Source organism: Bradysia coprophila (genome assembly GCF_014529535.1).
Source record: "Bradysia coprophila strain Holo2 chromosome X unlocalized genomic scaffold, BU_Bcop_v1 contig_39, whole genome shotgun sequence".
Taxonomy (NCBI): Eukaryota; Metazoa; Arthropoda; class Insecta; order Diptera; family Sciaridae; genus Bradysia; species Bradysia coprophila.
This window is the reverse complement of record NW_023503329.1, coordinates 1742575-1760569: the sequence shown is the minus strand read 5'-3', so window position 1 is coordinate 1760569 and position 17995 is coordinate 1742575. Positions and strand designations below refer to the sequence as shown.

Here is a 17995-nt window from a genome sequence, read left to right as displayed (position 1 = left end):
AACTAAACTCCTTTACGTTACATTTCGTAAAAGGATGAATTCCATAGGAACCAACAAAACGCCTTTACGGCGAGACGAAAATTAGAGTTGATTTGGGATCTCAGTGTCAGCTGAATTAGTAATCTTGAGTTGAAATTGTCAACTGAAGAATTTCTTGAAATCGAAATTTCATCTCAAATCAAGAATAAGCCACTGTACGTAGATTTTATTCATTTAAAATAAAATACAAAGCTTTTTATTTTATTTGTTTTAGTTGCTTGCAATCAGAGATTGAACGGTGAGATGCGATGCTTCTGAAAGTCGTTGTTTCTTCTCGTCGTTTCTTCAGGAAGTCGACGGTTTCGAAGAAACGGTGACTTTCTGAAAAAATGGTGACATGTAATGACGACTCTTCAGATTTTCTGATGAAACGGTGAGAAGAAACGGTGACTTCCTAAAGAAACGGTGACATCCTATAGAAATGGTGACTACCTGAAGAAACGATAACTTCCTGAAGAAACGACGAGAAGAAACGGCGACTATAGTGGCCGGTTCTTCTCGTCGTTTCTTCAGGAAGTCACCATTTCTTCTCGTTGTTTTTCAGTAAGTCACCGTTTCTTCAGGATGTTACCGATACTCATGTCGTCGAAATTTCAGGACAATCGCACACCCACACACAAATGTGGGTAAACCGGCAAATACACTACTGAGTGATAACATGAACACCAGCTGGCCAGTTTCGCGCCCTACACACATTACTCTCTAGAACTTGAGGCACGACCACTTGCTTAAGGTTCAGTCACAAAATACTTGGTCAGCTGAATAGGACAAATTTTCTCAATTGTCACTTAACGAAGGTATTCTGTGATGTCACAAATATTCACAAAATTTGGCATTACAATGAGGTGCCGTCGTTAAGGTGTTGCTTGTTAGTGCTTCCAGAGATTTTGATTTTTTTAATTATTTGGTTCTTGTACCCCGACTAATCGAACATTCAAATTTGTTTCATTTTGCTATTTGAACCAATACAAAACTTCAATCTGTCATCTAATCTCCATAAATTTCTTATAATCGGTTCGCTCACCCTCACCTCACATTTTGTATAATGCAAATTCAATGCAATCAATCTGAGAATATTTTTTTTCCCATTCCATCTTCGGAAATTCGGCAACGTGAGCATATGTTTCCACTCACATCCGCAATGTACTTAATCTGTACTGCAATTTAACACCAGCATTAAAAGCAATTCAAGTTCTAAATACCATCCTAATCTGCGATCTAACACAAAATTGGGTAAATATTCAGGAACACGCCCAGTAACGATAAAGTAACAATTCTTGAGCTTTGTTTTTGGAATAAATTATCCATTTTGTAGATCCCATAAATCCTCATCAGGTATTTACAATCAGAATGTTTCGAATTATTTATTAATATTTGAATAAACAAGCAAATATCTTCTCGCAAAGTGAAAAGATATATATCTTAACGTTGTACGACGGTACATCCGATTTATTATCATATATTTTGTATCAAAACCTCTGGCTTTTCTTCTTGACTGCAAAATTCTATTGAGAAGTTCTTTGGCTGGACTTCCGGAATTTAATATTTAATTTTGTATTACCTGAGATACACATCGGAAGTTTTCTCAGTCTTTTTTTATTTCACTTGAGTAAATGTCTTATTTGAACATTGTATGTATGTACGTCTGTCGAGTGTATGTATGTGCATTTATCCCATCGAGTTGTAACGTAAAATGACTTGTAATATACACAGAGGAAAATGTGCGGATCTATTGAAAAATTTCTTCGATTTAATTCCGGATTTGTTTTTACGATCATTAGTTAAATCTTCGTTTTTTGAGGTCTTTTATATTGAAAAGCAGGTAGGTAGTGAGGCTAATTTCAGAAATTGAATTACTCACAAAATTTGACGATGAGGAGTTTTTCAAAAAATTAAGCTCACACTGGCAGAGGCAGTGCAAATTCAGCATGAATTTGCTTCAGCTGTTTTGTAGTGGTAAAACCGTATAAAGGCGTTTCGATTGTTTGTGTGGATTCGTCATAAATATAACAGCCGTCGGTCTGGTTCCATCGAGATCGGTTTCCATCGCTTTCAAAAGAATGGATTTTCTTATTGGTGGTACTCTTGCAAGCTAATGAAGGATGGGTCAAAATTTCCGAAAAAATATTGGACATCCTATGTGAACGGTACTGCTTAATTTGTTAGAGAATTCAAAGCCAATGAGGTTGAAGGACCTACTTGTCTCTTTTCATTTTCCGCAAGTAAATCTTTATGTAAGACGCGCGAAAATCTTCTTCTTCTTCCGACAAACTTCCGACTTTTTATTAAAACGGAAAAAATCGTGTGTCGTGATGATTGCTTATTAACTCTACTCTGAAACCATTTTCGAACGAATATTGAAATTGCCAATTGAAAGATTAAATGCTTAATCATAATTTTCATCGGTGTACGGGTGGTGTGTACGTTCGAGTAACCCTATTGAATATATGCTATTAATAATAAAATAAGTTGATACGGCAAAATGGTACGTATGTATGATATTGAATATTGAAGAAATCTATGGTTTGTTGGCTTACGAAGAGATTTTCTAAAAATAAAAAAAAAAGAATTGGAAGAAGACGAAAAAAAATATTCAACAACAACACCATATACAGAGATTCTATTTGTATAGGAAAAACTCACAGCAGACATGTTGTTGTTTTCTACTTTGGTTTTGATTTTTGTATTGGCATTAACGGCGTTGCTGATGGTATAACAAGATGTTTTCGTTTGATTTTGCATTCACCTTTAACACACAGGGGTGTGTACCATAAAAATTGTCGTAAGATACCATCAATTTTAGGCAATTGCCGAAGACAATAAAAATTTACTATAACAGAAAGTCGTTGTGGCCGAAAACTAAACATTCAGAAAATTAAAAAAAACGAGTCGATCATTTTGAACGACATTCAACAGGACTGGTACAAAAATCAAAAATTGTTCTAAGTTACACCCTGTGCTTTAACACCTACGTGCTTTTTCTCATGTAAAATACACACATCTATTCTAGGGAAAAATATTTTATTATATTATGGAAACCATAAGAGAGGAAAGAAAGAAGAAAGAATGGAAAAGCAAAGAGAAAAAAACAACAACAACAACCAACCGAGGGGATGCTAATGTGGTATGAAATTTTGTTTTTATTTTCATAAGACTTCCGATAAGTATTTTATAGGTAAGATTTTATTACCAAAGTAATAACAGGAAGCTATTATACTTAACAAATTTATGATTTATACGAAAGTCTTTCGATAATATTTTAAAAACGAACACGTTTATTGTTTATTCATCAGTTGTGGCGCAATGGCATGGTAAATTGTTTTAAGAGGCTTCATTGATAGAAGTTCTACTACACTTTAAAGTAGGCACTCGTCTGGTAATTTAGACAAAACAACGTATAACTTATGCGTTCATTCTAGTAGGAAGACTTTTGCCCAGACCATTTGGACACCATTTTATTATACCAATAATTTAGAAAATGTCTTTAAACATGGTTATTGCAAAATGCTGCTGATGTATCATCAATTAATGAATGAATGAAACTGAACATCTTTCTAAGTATCATTGACTGCAATTTTAGCAAAAAAAAATTGAATGATTGATACTGGTTTCATGACTGTCTATCTGCATCTCGCTGCCGTGTTAAGCCAAAACAACGTATCGCATAGTTTTTGTGCTTTAGAGAGCTTTCAAAAGCTCTGAGCTTCTTTCGGATTCTATTGTAAAATCAAAGACACAAATATGATTTTGGATTAACACGGCATATATGAAAGCTATCGGCTCCAAAATTTACTATTCTATACTAATTGCTGTCCTAATCAACTTAAGAAATGCCTCGCACTTGACGGTAGGTTGTAAAAAAATCGTATCATATAAATGGCAATACTCTACAACCTTCCACACTGCAACTATTTCTTCAACACAGACACTCTCTGGATGGTGAATCTTCCGTGGAACTCCATCTCCATCTCCCTTTAATTTATTTAAAAAAAAACACTCAAAAAACCGATGAATCCATCATTTGCCAACTCTGGAGATTCTTACTTCGAATCTACTGAATCGATTTTTATGAAGCTACCTTTTTCCTATAATTGGTATTTTCATTGCCTTTGAATTTCGTTTCAATAACTCTAACTGAGTTCACCCTGCCGCAGACACCATATAGGCGAAAAACGACCATACAAAGCAGCAGCTGTCAATAAGAAAATTAGCTATAGCTCTTCTATCTTCAGAGGATAATCAATTAAATGAAATTATTAACAGTTGTTTCAACAATCCAGCCTGCAACAACATCTACCGATTCTCATATAACTATTCCTCGATCCACACATCTCAAAGCGAGTTATATGCGAAGTTTATTTCGTATACTACCCAAAGATATTAGTTGCAGCGATAAACTTTACTCTCTGTATCTAATTACGAAATCTGGCATCTGACGTCAATGGTAATGCTCTAAAATTCCATCAAAATTGAGACTAATGTATGACGTGATAATACGATAATACGAACGTTACGTGTATATATTTCCGTAGTCAAGTTAAACCTCCGTAATGCTGAGGTGGTATACATGTACCAATACATATACACATCCCAGGCATCTTTAGGTCTATATACGCCTTTTACGTATAAACCAATTTGAAAAGTAAAACATTTCCTAAATTGATGCTCGAATTGATGCCACAAATTTCCAAACTAAGGCAATAAGTTACATATTCCGATATATATATATATATATATATGTACCATACAATTCGATCGACAAAAGAGTCTTTGTACCTTCCTTTTTTGCTCCATTCCAAGTTAATGAAACTTGGTGTATATCTGCAGAAAGACATATAAATCGGTTGGAATTGTGTACATGTTAAATGTATAAGCGAACAGATGTTCTTCTGTAAATTTTCTAGAAAATAAAAAGAAAACGAAGAAGTAAAAAAAATAGACAGAAAAACAACTAAAAGCGAAAATCAACCAGAATCAAAAAACAACATTTTGACATATTTAAGTTTTACGGCCAGCTTTTCTTGTAGATGTAATAAAAGAAGGAAAGAAGGAAGGGAAAAAAAATACTACACCGAACTAACTATAAAGAAACGTTAGCACCTGTTGAGTTTTTGTTTCGTCTTTATTTTTGTTTTTGTTTTTCTGTCTGTTTCTATACTCTACCAGTGTAAAAAGTGTATTCAGCACATTCTCTTCCAGTCTTTATGCAACCAAAACGTAAATTTTATATATGTCTAACCAATAAAGTGTTCACAATTTCTATAGTTAGGAAATAATCTTTTTCGAAGTTTTGCGACATTGAAAGTGTTTCGTTGAAAGAGATTAATAACTTTTCAGTAAAAATTATACGATAAAATTTCGACGGAATAAACGAGACCAAGACATGAAATGTTGAACGAATTGTTCGTTTTGATTCATTGTTCAGCGGAGCGGACCACACTAAAATTATTAGATTGGGTTATTCATCCTGGCACAGACAGAATCTTAGGCGGTATAGTTGATGTAGACAACAGTAATCACAGTACCAAAACAGCGCACTTTTCAAAAACCAAAAGTTTGTGAAAGGAGAAATTAAATTGTCAGGGTGGTCAGGTTAAAGCAATTTTGTAGCATGTCTGTTCCATCACTTACCATCCGTGCAAGCCAAGTAAAATTGACAAAAGTTAGATTTGACTGTGGGAACATGTATAAAGACCGTCCATGATTCAGTGTTGCCATACAGGTTTAAAATCTTTGATAACTTCATAAGTATGTATTTATGAGGTGTAGAATGTATGACCGACCACCAAATAAATTAATTTTATTCCCAAAGTGCATACAGTTTGAGGTACATCTGTGTCTGGCAAAACTGAATCGCTGACGTCGTTTCATACCGTAGACGGAATAAAAAACTTAGTGCAAAGGAGATGCAAGATTTTTTTGAGAGTCTGAGGTTTCAGTTTTTGCACAAAATCGTGCATCACTTTCGCATCACGTTTTTGATGCTTTGTGGGGCAGGTTTATGTAATGTCCCCTGTACGATGGAGCGATGTATAATAAAAATTCATTCAAATTCCAAGATTGAAGCTTTTGGTAGATCATATGACTAATAGAATCAAGACATCACGTTCAGCTTCATATAATGTCCCGGCTCATTACTTGCTGCAGGTAAACACAATCCAACCGACTTTGCATCTGCTGCAGCTAATCTTTTCTTGTCAGCACTCACCGATTTTCCTCTGAACAAGTCACAGCTCCACTCTGCTGCTTATTCTTAAACAAATTCGTGTTTTTTTTTGCTCTCATTCTCTAACATCAATTTCGGAAAATACGAAAAACCTGAACCGAACCACTCTCGCTACCCATATATACACGGACCAATCAGCCAAACAAATTAAATTAAATACTTTTCCTAACCAGTACCGCAATCAATTTTCTTTTGTATTCACTGGAAAATGCAAAAGTATAAATTTTCTTTTGCATCCAACACATTCATTGACACACACATATACATCGTATACGTATATATTGGGTACACTTTCATACGGTATGCATAAAACCAACTATGTGTACCCCACAGTAAGGACATGATTCTGGCAAATATCTATTTTATATCAAAAATAGAAAATTCCACCCCCACTTAGTGTTGTTCTGTATTTTATATTCACAATGATGTATATCTCTCTACAAAAGAAGGTGTTGTGAACACTGGTACATATCTATCTATCTTTATTTTCAATTCTGGTGTTACGAGCAATTTTATTTTACTTTTTTTTTAGTTTGTTTCGTTTGTACTTTTTCCAATGTATATATTTTACGATATTTTTTTTCTGTTGCTGCCGAGGACGAACTCATTCACATGGATCTGTAACTGGTACGGGGTATAGAAAGGATGCAAAATTGTACATAATTCATGACTGGGATATCACTGCACCAAATTGTAAATGTAGTGTGGAGGATGGTTTTGGGTACATGTTCTCTCTTTCTCCATCCACCCATTGTGCCAAATGGAAAACCAGAAAGCCTCGGTCATAAATATTAAAATATGTGACAACGGAAGCAGTTGTCGCATGTGTATGACTTTCATCGAACGTGAGAGATTTTTGATTAAATAAACAATAATCTTAAGTGCACCCATAAAATGCATAAATGCTGGCTTGCTGGCTTTAAGTAAGCTACGAGAAGGCCTCTGAGAGCAACAATTAATGACAATGTTCTGAAAAGGAGAAATAATTGAAGAAACTGAAGAAAATGAATTATTAGTGACCCTCACAGTGGTCAATCTAAAATTTCTTTGAAAATTTACAGAATTCTGAGAATCCAAAATATAATTTAGACCGGCGTGATTTTAGATTGACCACTATTGCAGGGCCTATTTTTGAGAATTTTAATTCTTAAAAATTGTGAAAATTTGCGAGTCTCCGAAAAATTCTGACGTTTTTTAAAGTGGTTCCAAATTTTTCCTCATTTTCCGAAGATACTCCGGAAATTTGGGAAAATGGTTCCCAAATAGTACTGACTGTTTCTGAAAACTGTAAGTCCTAAAGTTTCATATTCAGATCTGAATCTGAGATTTTAGGATTGATAGGTTTCGGATGCAGGCCACATTTGTTCAAGATTAATATCCGATCGTCTTAAACTTATTTCATACCAGACCAGATCGCAAATTGTCAGTATTCAAGCGTCAAATTCTGTTCTGAGAATAAGGTCAATCATTTTAAGGTTCCGAGTCTTACACGCGAAACTGCAATCAAATTTCAACGAAACTTGTCTGAGATATAGTCTCACTTTGTTAAACAGTAACCCAAGATGTATCTAAATATTGGTGAAAAGCACCACTACTGTGCAGCATCATTTACTAACAGTCCTTAATATAACGGTATTAAACAAAAATGTTCACATATAACCAGAAAATAAAACTCATTTCACCGTTGGTTTAATTTTTAGTTGAATGAATAAGTGATGTGTAGAATTAGTCGTTGGTTTTCCATCTAACCGACGAATTTAAATAAAGGTTAAATCTAAATTAAATTAATTTGTGTTGTTGAAATTATATAGTCCTTGCATCACATGCAAATAATGTTGCACGTTTAGTTTTTTGTATTATTTTTTTTAGGAAATGGGATGCTATCAACTTTCTAGGAAAAATGGGGGAAATGTCATTTGAGCGTACTTGTAAACGTGCTAAATCGGACGAGAGGTGCTTAGTTTAAGATATTAATTGGGTGTCTCTTCAATTTTTTTTCAATCAGTGCCATTAAACAACCTCCTTCATTCGAGTTGAGGCAACTGTTGATCGTTATTATGGCGTCTAATTTTCACAGTTGAATATCTCATCCGTTGTGGTGCTTCTTCAGAAATCTTTGTTGTTTCTATTGAAGTACTAGATTCGTTTTTGTTCTTAGAAATTATTTTGCATAGAGTGAGTATAAAAACAGATTTATTCATTCACAGACAGCAAGCGTATCTACTACTTTTTATGAATCTAAATATCAACAATAGATTTGAAATTTTTACTTCATTAGTCTTAACTTCCATTATCCAAAATATAGTTGGCAATTCGCGCATATCTTTTGTCGCTAGTTGCTGTGTGAAGTCATAGTTACATCAGTCTATTGTACCTAGGTTCTGACATATATAAAGCCAGCTGGCACCCAAATTTGTGTGCAACTGCATCCACAATAAACTCAGATGGTCAAAGCCTCGTCAAAAATACTAGAATTGTCGGCGTACTTAGCGTCATTGTCAGAAGCGATAACCTCAGTAAATTATACTGTATAATGAAAGACGGAATTGAATGTAAAACTGAAAATGTAAAATAAATATTAAAAAAACCGGAGAACTAAAAACAGCAAATTTAATCTGAATGAACATTAGCGTCCGCAATGTGTACACGATCTAAACGAAATTTCATTGTGCCATCTACAATAAAATGTTTAACTTCCACCTGTCCAAAACATACATTTTTAATTTTAATCACCCAACTGTCTGGCATACTATTTCGCTATTACGCACAAAACTGTGTTATTATTCCGCTTGCATTGCTCCAGAAATTTCGAATTAATGTCATTCTAGCATGTTGCACTTTTATCCTTGTATTATTTCCTCCCGCTTCTGCATGCTCTCAGCGAGATTGACTGACTGAATTTTCATTTAGATTACTCATACTTTTTTTTGCGAAAAACATCCATTTATATGCGTTCATTTTCATGACACGACATGCTCTATACACAGAGAGAACGCTCGCCTAAACATTAGGTATTGGGTGTAAAGAGCCTTGGTTATTGCCCTAAAGATCAGCCCCTAACGAAACTGGCTTTAATACAAATTACACAAATTTCATTCGCAGTCGTAAATGAGTTTTTTTTTAATTAAAGCACCAGATTTAACTTACTTAGAATAACACGTGTATTGTGCAGTACATTCACCTAATTCTGAATCGTCGAATCACAGACAAATTCACCTAAATCTGGTACTTCGAATGTTGAATCATCAAATTTGCAATTACAGAAAAATTCGATTAAATCTGGCACTTCGAATAAAGAATAGTCGAATAGCAGAAAAAATCACCTAAATCTGGTACTTCGAATGTTGAATCATCGAATTTGTAATTACAGAAAGATTCACTTGAATCTGGTACTTCGTATGAAGAATCGTAGAATCATAGAAAAATTCACCTAAATCTGGTACTTCGAATGTTGAATCATCGAATTTGGAATTACAAAAAATTCACTTGAATCTAGTACTTCGAATGGAGAATCATTGAATCACAGAAAAAATTCACATTAATCTGGTACTTCGAATGATGAATCAGAGAAAGGTAATTTGGTTCGATATACGTGTTTGCTTGCGCTGCTATGTATAAATCTCCAGTTAATTTAATACTCATGTGAGAACCGACATTTTCGTTTTTAAATTTGGCGCAATGCGAAAAAAGTTTTTGGGAAAAGCAAGGGTGAAACTGTGCTGGACTGTTTATAAATATTGAAATTAATATCCCTGGTACTTGTTACATACAGTCAGAGAATATAATGAAAACGGTGCTTATGGTGGTTCATATATTTGTTGACAAAACACTTTTTACAACTAAAGCTACAACTTTTAGATCTTTAAAAAAAACTGATGTGTTTCATAATCGACTTGGGATTGGGAACTCCAGCTGCAGGGCCGAGATCGGTGTATTCAAAATGATATACAACATTTCCCATTTCACGAGACCATTATTACATTTTAGAAATGCTACCACGAACGTCCAGACTTATTTTTCTCTGTGTAGAGCCATGTTTGAGTAAAATGTATCCGGTTTCACCCAGAAGTCGTTTATTATTTTCGAAAACCATAAAATTGTCAGAAACGAGATGTGCAGCAGAAAACGGTTTAAGGAAAACTGAACTGACCTTTTCTCCATAGAGTTAATGGCTTGTATTGGTCGGATATTTAATTTCAGTTTGATTGACTTTTAAAACTTGTTTGTTGAGTCAACTCTATCTTCCGAGTTTGACACACAAAAAGCATAAGGAAAATTATGAACGTTTTATTTCAGGCCATTTATCAAATATAAAATGCAATGAAATGGATGTAACCGATTGCGTTGGATGCATTTAAACTTTATATTTCTTTGATATGGTTTTTGTTGGTTTTTTTTTTTGGTGAAATTACATTCTATACGTATACACACCATACATATTTTACAGGCCACATGCTGCAGTGCAGGCTTATTTAAACTCGTTCTTTATTCTGGTTACCATGTAATGCCATTTATAATATAGGACAGTATTTCGCCCACAGATTACACCAGTGGTTGAGAGAGTCGGTTAAATTGCTATGGGGTATAGAAGATGAACGAAAATTGTGTAGAGTTATATAAACATTCACACATAGAGTAATTCTTATACTCATATTCCCCACCCCAGGAAAAAAAAGTGGGAATTCTCCATACATAGAGCAGAGGGAAAAAAATCATTCCAATTCAACATTCTTTTCCAAAATTTGCTACCCCAAAAAACACCCAGCGCCTGACTATGTGTTCCGGTATAACAAATGTAAGTGTAGACGGGAATTCCGTCTGGACAAACTGGTTTAACTTTAACTATATGTATATGGTTGCTGCATGGCAGCGAATATATGTATAATGTACGTACGTGTATACATATATATTGGAAATAATATAAGTTTATTTTCAGTTTTAACTGAGGATGTGCATGTGTTTGATGCATTTGGTCATCGTATAATTTAAATCAATTTCTTTTTAATTAGAGTAATTTACCGGCTCTTTCTCTTTTACCGTTTTTTTTTCTGGTATAGTTTCTATTCCATTAAATTGGATGGTGGTAGAGAGCTGAGGTCCGGGTCGGAAAAATAAAATCATGCGAACATTTCGATTTTATATTATTGAAAAATAAAAGAATTATATTCGTAAAAGTTAAGAGTATTTTCATTGCTATTGTGTCTCGACAGAGTATTGCTTCGTGATTAGAGGACGGTCGTAAAATAAATTTATGAGAACATGTGTATATTGGCGGTTTCGAACAAATGGGAACATCCATGGAATAATTTAATGAATTTATTGAGTGAATGAGGAAGTGTATGTGTGTGTGTGTAAAAGAGATAGAGAAAAAAGAGAGTTTTCTTTGACTGTTACATTCATTATTCTAGCTTAAATCGTCAAATTAATAGAAATCTGATTCGAAAATGCCCTGAGGGATTCTTTTGAAAAACAGCCTACCGAAATCGGGCGTGTTTTCTAGTGGAAATTTTTATAGGTACCTAGAAAGGACCTCGACCCTTGAAGCCAAAACCACTCTCAAAAAAATTCTTCGAAGCTTTTATGGCTGGTGAAAGGTGATCGAAAGCCGAAAATTTTCACTCTTCTTACCAACATTTCTCCAGGTACACGAGCCGTACAGGGTCGTGTGGGGTGTCATTTGAAAGGTAATCACATGTACTATTGAGCCGAATAGAGACTCATTGGTTTTAAAATTAATCCGCACTGAAATATGTGCAGTTTAAGTTTTCAACCGAAAACTTGCACTTTTCTTACCAATATTTCTCCAGTTACACGAGCCGTACACGGTGGTGTGGGGTATCATTTGAAAGGTAATTTCATGTGCTTTTGGGCCAAATAGGGTCTTATGGGGTTTGGATGCATATGCGATGAAATATGGGCACTTAAACATTTCAACTTCTCATATTTCATCGTAGATGCTTTCAAACCCCCATAAGACCCTACTTGGCCCAAAAGCACATAAAATTACCTTCCAAATGATACCCCACACCACCATGTACGGCTGGTGTAACTGGAGAAATATTGGTAATAAAAGTGCAAGTTTTCGGTTGAAAACTTCAACTGCACATATTTCAGTTTGGATTAATTTTAAAACGAATGAGTCTCTATTCGGCTCAATAGTACATGTGATTACCTTTCTAATGACACCCCACACGGCCATGTACGGCTCGTGTACCCGGAGAAATTTTGGTAAGAAAAGTGCAAGTTTTCGGTTTTTGATCAACTTTCAACAGTCACAAAAGCTTCGAAGAATTTTTTTGAAAGTGGTTTTGGGTTCTAGGGTCGAAGTCCTTTCTAGGCACATAGAAAAAAGTCCACTGGAAAATGCGTCCGATTTCGGTAGGCTGTTTTTCAAAAGAATCCCTCCCTTTAATTTTCTGTGCGACAAGCAACCCGTTTCCCGTCTAAACTCTGGCAATAAGACTCGATCGGAAAAATGGCAGCGATTACGTTAAAAATAATGGCCAACCGCAACCAAGATAATACAAACCACTAAACTGGATTCCACGAAGAAATAATGTCGACCGACTTGACGGACAAAAGAAATCCACGAGTCTGTCCGTACGAATCATAATATCAATGTCGTAATATTTTTTTATATCCTGAATGGATGAAGATTTTTATAGTTTTACTGGTAAGTCGATGATTCGATCATGAAAACCACTAAAGCTAATTTATTTTGCATTTAATTGGTTTCAGATATTTATTGTACTTGCAATTTATTTTAAGGAATTGTAGTGTTTTACCTGTCCGTGATATCGAGCGTCTTCAACATTCACGAAACAAAATTAAGTTTGCATAGAGCTTCCTCTGTTTTCAAAAAGAAATACATCTGTGGATTTTCAATAAATTTATTTACCGGGCTCGCTGGATTTTCAAGGATTCTTTTAGCTTTCCGAGGAATTTCTTCGAATTTGAAGATTTTCTTGTGAAATTATTTTTCCGATGAAAGGATTTTATAGTTTTCATTTCTTTAACCCACAAAACTACCGTACTATTAATATTGGCCTCGGTGTCAACAAGACGCAGGTGAACGTGTCTTCCTAGTAATTGGAAAATATTGAGGTTCAAAGTCTAAGATCTGTGGAGTGAAAGAACATCGGAGTCATATGCACAATGTCAGTGAAATGGTTTTTGTTTTCTATTAAAATTCTTCGTTCATAAAGCAAAATGATGCAAACTACTTGAGCATCAATCAGAAATTGTAAGGAAGACCAATCTTAAGGTATTCTATGCATGAAGACGGAAAAGCCCACTATAATCAACGCTGACGCGAAATAAAACGAAGTACAGGGGAAGAAAAATTAGAAGTCGCCAATACAATCCAATCGACGTTATTCATTCCATACATTATAACGTGTAAAACGCATGTGGAATGAATAATGACGATTGGATTGTAAATGTAAATGAGACATAATATTTTTCCGCCGCTGTAAGAATATGAAAGAACCTCAATAAGTTCTGCTACAATATACTGTTTCGAACATCTGTGTAGCTCTAGTATGATAAAAGCACTTCAAAGGAGCTACAAAAATTGATCGAATGGGATAGAGAATTTGATCGCAGTTACAGGAAAATCTTTATTCCCTTGACTGAAAGTCAGGGTCTTATGAAAGAAAATACCCTTAAATGTCCGTAACGCTAAGTTCACTTTGATATTTTGAAAATGTTCTACATTGGCAAAAAACGTTAAATACAGAAAACGTCCGTACACTTGTGGACTCGATAACTCGAGCAATTTTTTACTGATTTGCAAAATTTTGGTTTTAATCGACGTAGAATGAAAATCATGAGGTTAAGTTCGTAGATGGGCAATATTGGAGTAATGAGATGGGAGTAATTCTCAAGAGAATTTTATTCCTTGTTACCGCGATAACTTCCCTAATTCTTATCCGATTTTCAAATTTTTTGTGTTATTCGACGAAGATTGAAATTCTTGAGGTTGAGTTTGCAGATGGATAATGTTAGAACAACGAGATAACTTGTGTAATTTTTACCCGATTTTCAATTTTTTTGTTTTAATTGACAGAGAATGATATTGGAGTAGTGAGTTTGGAGTAATTGTAAACATATTGTCAGAAATTCTGGATTTCTGGTCTAACAATTAAGAAGTACTCTTGAAAGTACTTCCCAAAAGAGTTTTTGCTTGCTTACCGATAGCTCGAGTAATTCTCAGAGGCTTCAAAAATCAATTTCGACTAGTAGCGTAGTTCATGTGGTCGAACATTGGAATTTAATTGTACTAGTAATCTGGGATATACGACCATTTTTGAGTGAAATCCGTATTCTTAAAAGATTTTTTTTCGGTCCTAAAATGTTTGAACAAGTGTGAACTTTGCGGCCAGAGCGAAGCGAGGGCCGTAATTCACACGAGTTATATTTTTTCAAGAGATAGGCAGGAAATACGCCACCTTTTCAGCTCATTTAGTAGACTATATGGAGACTCATATTAGGTGTTAAACGTATCTCGCTGGACCTTCCATTCATAGCGTATGTTTTCTGTTATTTGACACTCATAGAGCTTTTTAGGAGACAATATAGGAGACTCGTAATAGAGTAAAACATCGCTCGCTGGGCCAGCAACTCATAGCTCTTTTTGTTTCTGCAGAAAATTAAATTAAATTTGAGTAAAATGAAGCATGTGATGGCTGCTGTTTTCTAAATAAAAGAGACATTGATTTTTCATGTGAATATAATTTTGTGATCGTTGTTACAAGATATGGGAGAAATTATACTCAGACGCTGATCCTTGTTATCGTGATAACTTAAGTAATTTTTACCCGATTTTAAGTTCGTAGATGGATAATATTGGAGTAGTGAGGTTCCAGAAAAAATTCGACGAGCAAGTGAATCTGGATTTCTGGTCGAACAATCTAGAAGTCTAGAACAATCTTGCTTGCTTGATAACACGACAACTCGAGTAATTCTCAGAGGCTTCAAAAATCGCAGATTTGAAAATATTAAGTGTTTTCGACCAGCATCGTAATTCATGTGGTAAAATTCGAACATTGGACTTTATCGGACTGGTAATCTGCGATATACAATTTTTGCGTGAAATCGTGTTCTTAAAAGAAATTTTTTCGTTCCTAAAGTGTTTGCACGAGTGTGAATTTTGCCAGAGCGAAGCAAGGGCCGTAATTCACATGAGTTTTTTTTTCAAGAGGTAGGCAAGAAATGTGCCACCTGTTCAACGCTTTTAGTAGACTATGTAGGAGACTCATATTAGGAGTAAGACATCGCTCGCTGGACCTTCAACTCATAGCTCTTTTTGGTTCTTCAGGAAATTAAATAAATATGAGTAAAATGAAGCATGTGATGACTGCTGTTTTCTGAATAAAAGAGACATCACCTTTTCATGTGACTTTAATTTTGTGATCTCAAAAACACCACCTCATTTAAAAATGGTTAGAAAACTAAGACTGGAATTATAGAAAAAAATAGCCAGTCAAGGGACATGACCCACCCAAGAGGTGGGGCCTAGTTTCTTAATAATTTTGTAAAAGGAAAATACTTCTCTGTTCTCAGGAATGCAGGAAATTCTGGTCAAGTTATCAATTTTAATCATTTTGTTCCAGGAAAATGTTTTCTCCGAACAAATTTCTTTATTCCTGTGATCAATTCTACTTTCGTAGATGCCATTGGCAGGCCATTTCACCTTCAGATAGCCTTTGTAAAAGGAAAAATACTATTGGCAGGCGCCTGCCAATAGCCTGTATAAAAGGGAAAACACTATTCGCAGGCAAGTTCGCCTGCCAATAGCATTTTGTATAAGGGTCTTTAGTAATAATTTGGCTATTGGCAGGCACACAAGTTTTTGTTGGTCAACGAATCTAGAACAATATTTATCGGAGATAGTGTGTGTGTGTGTGTGTGTGTGTGTATTGACGCTATATACACGACGTACATAAGAGTAAACAAATTTACCCTAGAGTGCTAAAGGTTTTGCAAGCAAAATTATTGTACAAGAAATAGAGTTGGTTGCCTACTGCGATAAAATACCTCACTGATATAAAGATGTATATAACAGCCTCGTACTAATACACGCGGAAGCACTCGTATGCGTAAACGGCTCTTATATACATCTTTATAGCAGTAATATACTAAAATATATTCATGGAATTTATGATATTCATTGAATAGTGAAGACCTTCCTCCTTCAAAGTGATATGTCAACAATTTAATTATTATCTAAAATTCAAAAATTTAACCACCCCACACCATTGCATCAAATAAACCCAAAATTAAAATGAATAAAAAAGTAAAGGCAATAATTTCCGAAATGTATTTTACATTTGCCCATATCGAAACAACGACTTTTCATCGATTTGTAAAAAATTGAAAGCCTCAAAATGCAGCACCACAATTGTACGCTATGTACCATGTACATAAAATGAAAAGAAAAGTATTTTAACCCTATGGTTGAAACGAACGAACATTTATATCCTAGGTTAATAAAGAATGGATATTGTTAACCTAGAGAAAACAACTCATATATTTGGTTGTGTTTGAAACAAATTGATTATGATCGTATGTAGTATCCGAACGTCGCGTCGTGACCATGTTGTTTAAATTATTTTGGTGTGTGTTTGGTGATATTTGTGTTTCTCGTGAGTTTCGATATGGGTGGGACAAATGTAAAATCTATTAAATGACTCGACTCGAAAAGGATTATTAAAAATTCTGGGTGCATTTGTGAGCCTTAAATAACAGGACTCGAAAAACGATTATTAAAAATTTGAAGTGTATTTGTTTGCTGATAGAGTACTCCGTGTGAGAAACATACTTGAATTTTTTTCAATTTTTGCTTTGTTTACTTGACAGTTTGCTCTCTCACGGAGTACTTTTTGTTGAATGGAAACCATACATAAACCACGGTCCACAAAGACGCATTCTCATGTTACAATACTCTGTCAGTTCACAAATACACCTCGAATTTTTAATAAAGAAATTGGTCATGTTAGGGGTGTATTTTTACCTGTGGAAAATGCGTCCGCGATATGACCGAAAAAGAAAATTCCATAAAACTGCAGATTATTATCAGATATGATCGGCAACTTGACTGGACTTAACAAAACGGGGTTTTTGGTAGAATATCAGCCCTTAAAGGCACGCTAGGAATGAGTTTTTGGGTATGAGGGTGAGTTTTGTCCATAATTTATATCTCCCGTTGGCTGTAACTTAAAATTCTGAAAAAATTCTCAAAAAATGTCTGTATGGAGAGTAACATCTGTGATTATTTGCAGAATTTTTGGACTCAAAAATTGTTTCGAAAAATTGATTATGTTCCACCATTTTGAAAAATCTGAAAAAATTATGCAAAATATATGTCCATAAGACCAATCAATGGTCAAAATACCGAGTTAGTTCTGTACCTCCAACGTACGAAAAAAAATCGCAGAATTTTTCTCTGAATTTTTTCACCCTTAAATAGGGGTCCAAAAAATCTGATAAAAATCTCAGATGTTACCCTTCCTGCAGACATTTTTTGAGAATTTTTACAGAATTTTACGTCAACCCACTAGAGAGAAATAAATGAAAAACAAAATTCACGTTTTCGTCAATAACTCCACTATAACTCCATTATGGAGTTGGATACTACACTAAAAGTAGTTCTAGGCCAAGACCTTTCGAATGATGTATCATATGCTTTAGTTCCTTTGGGGGCACTTTTTACATGCTAACCCTGCTATG

At 34.7% G+C, this 17995-nt stretch overlaps 1 protein-coding gene across 2 annotated transcripts in view; it reads left to right on the top strand.

Moving 5' to 3' along the window:
* LOC119069735 (nucleolysin TIAR) overlaps window positions 1-17995 on the top strand; it is a 524443-nt gene that overhangs the window by 236892 nt on the left and 269556 nt on the right. The window lies entirely within an intron of this gene.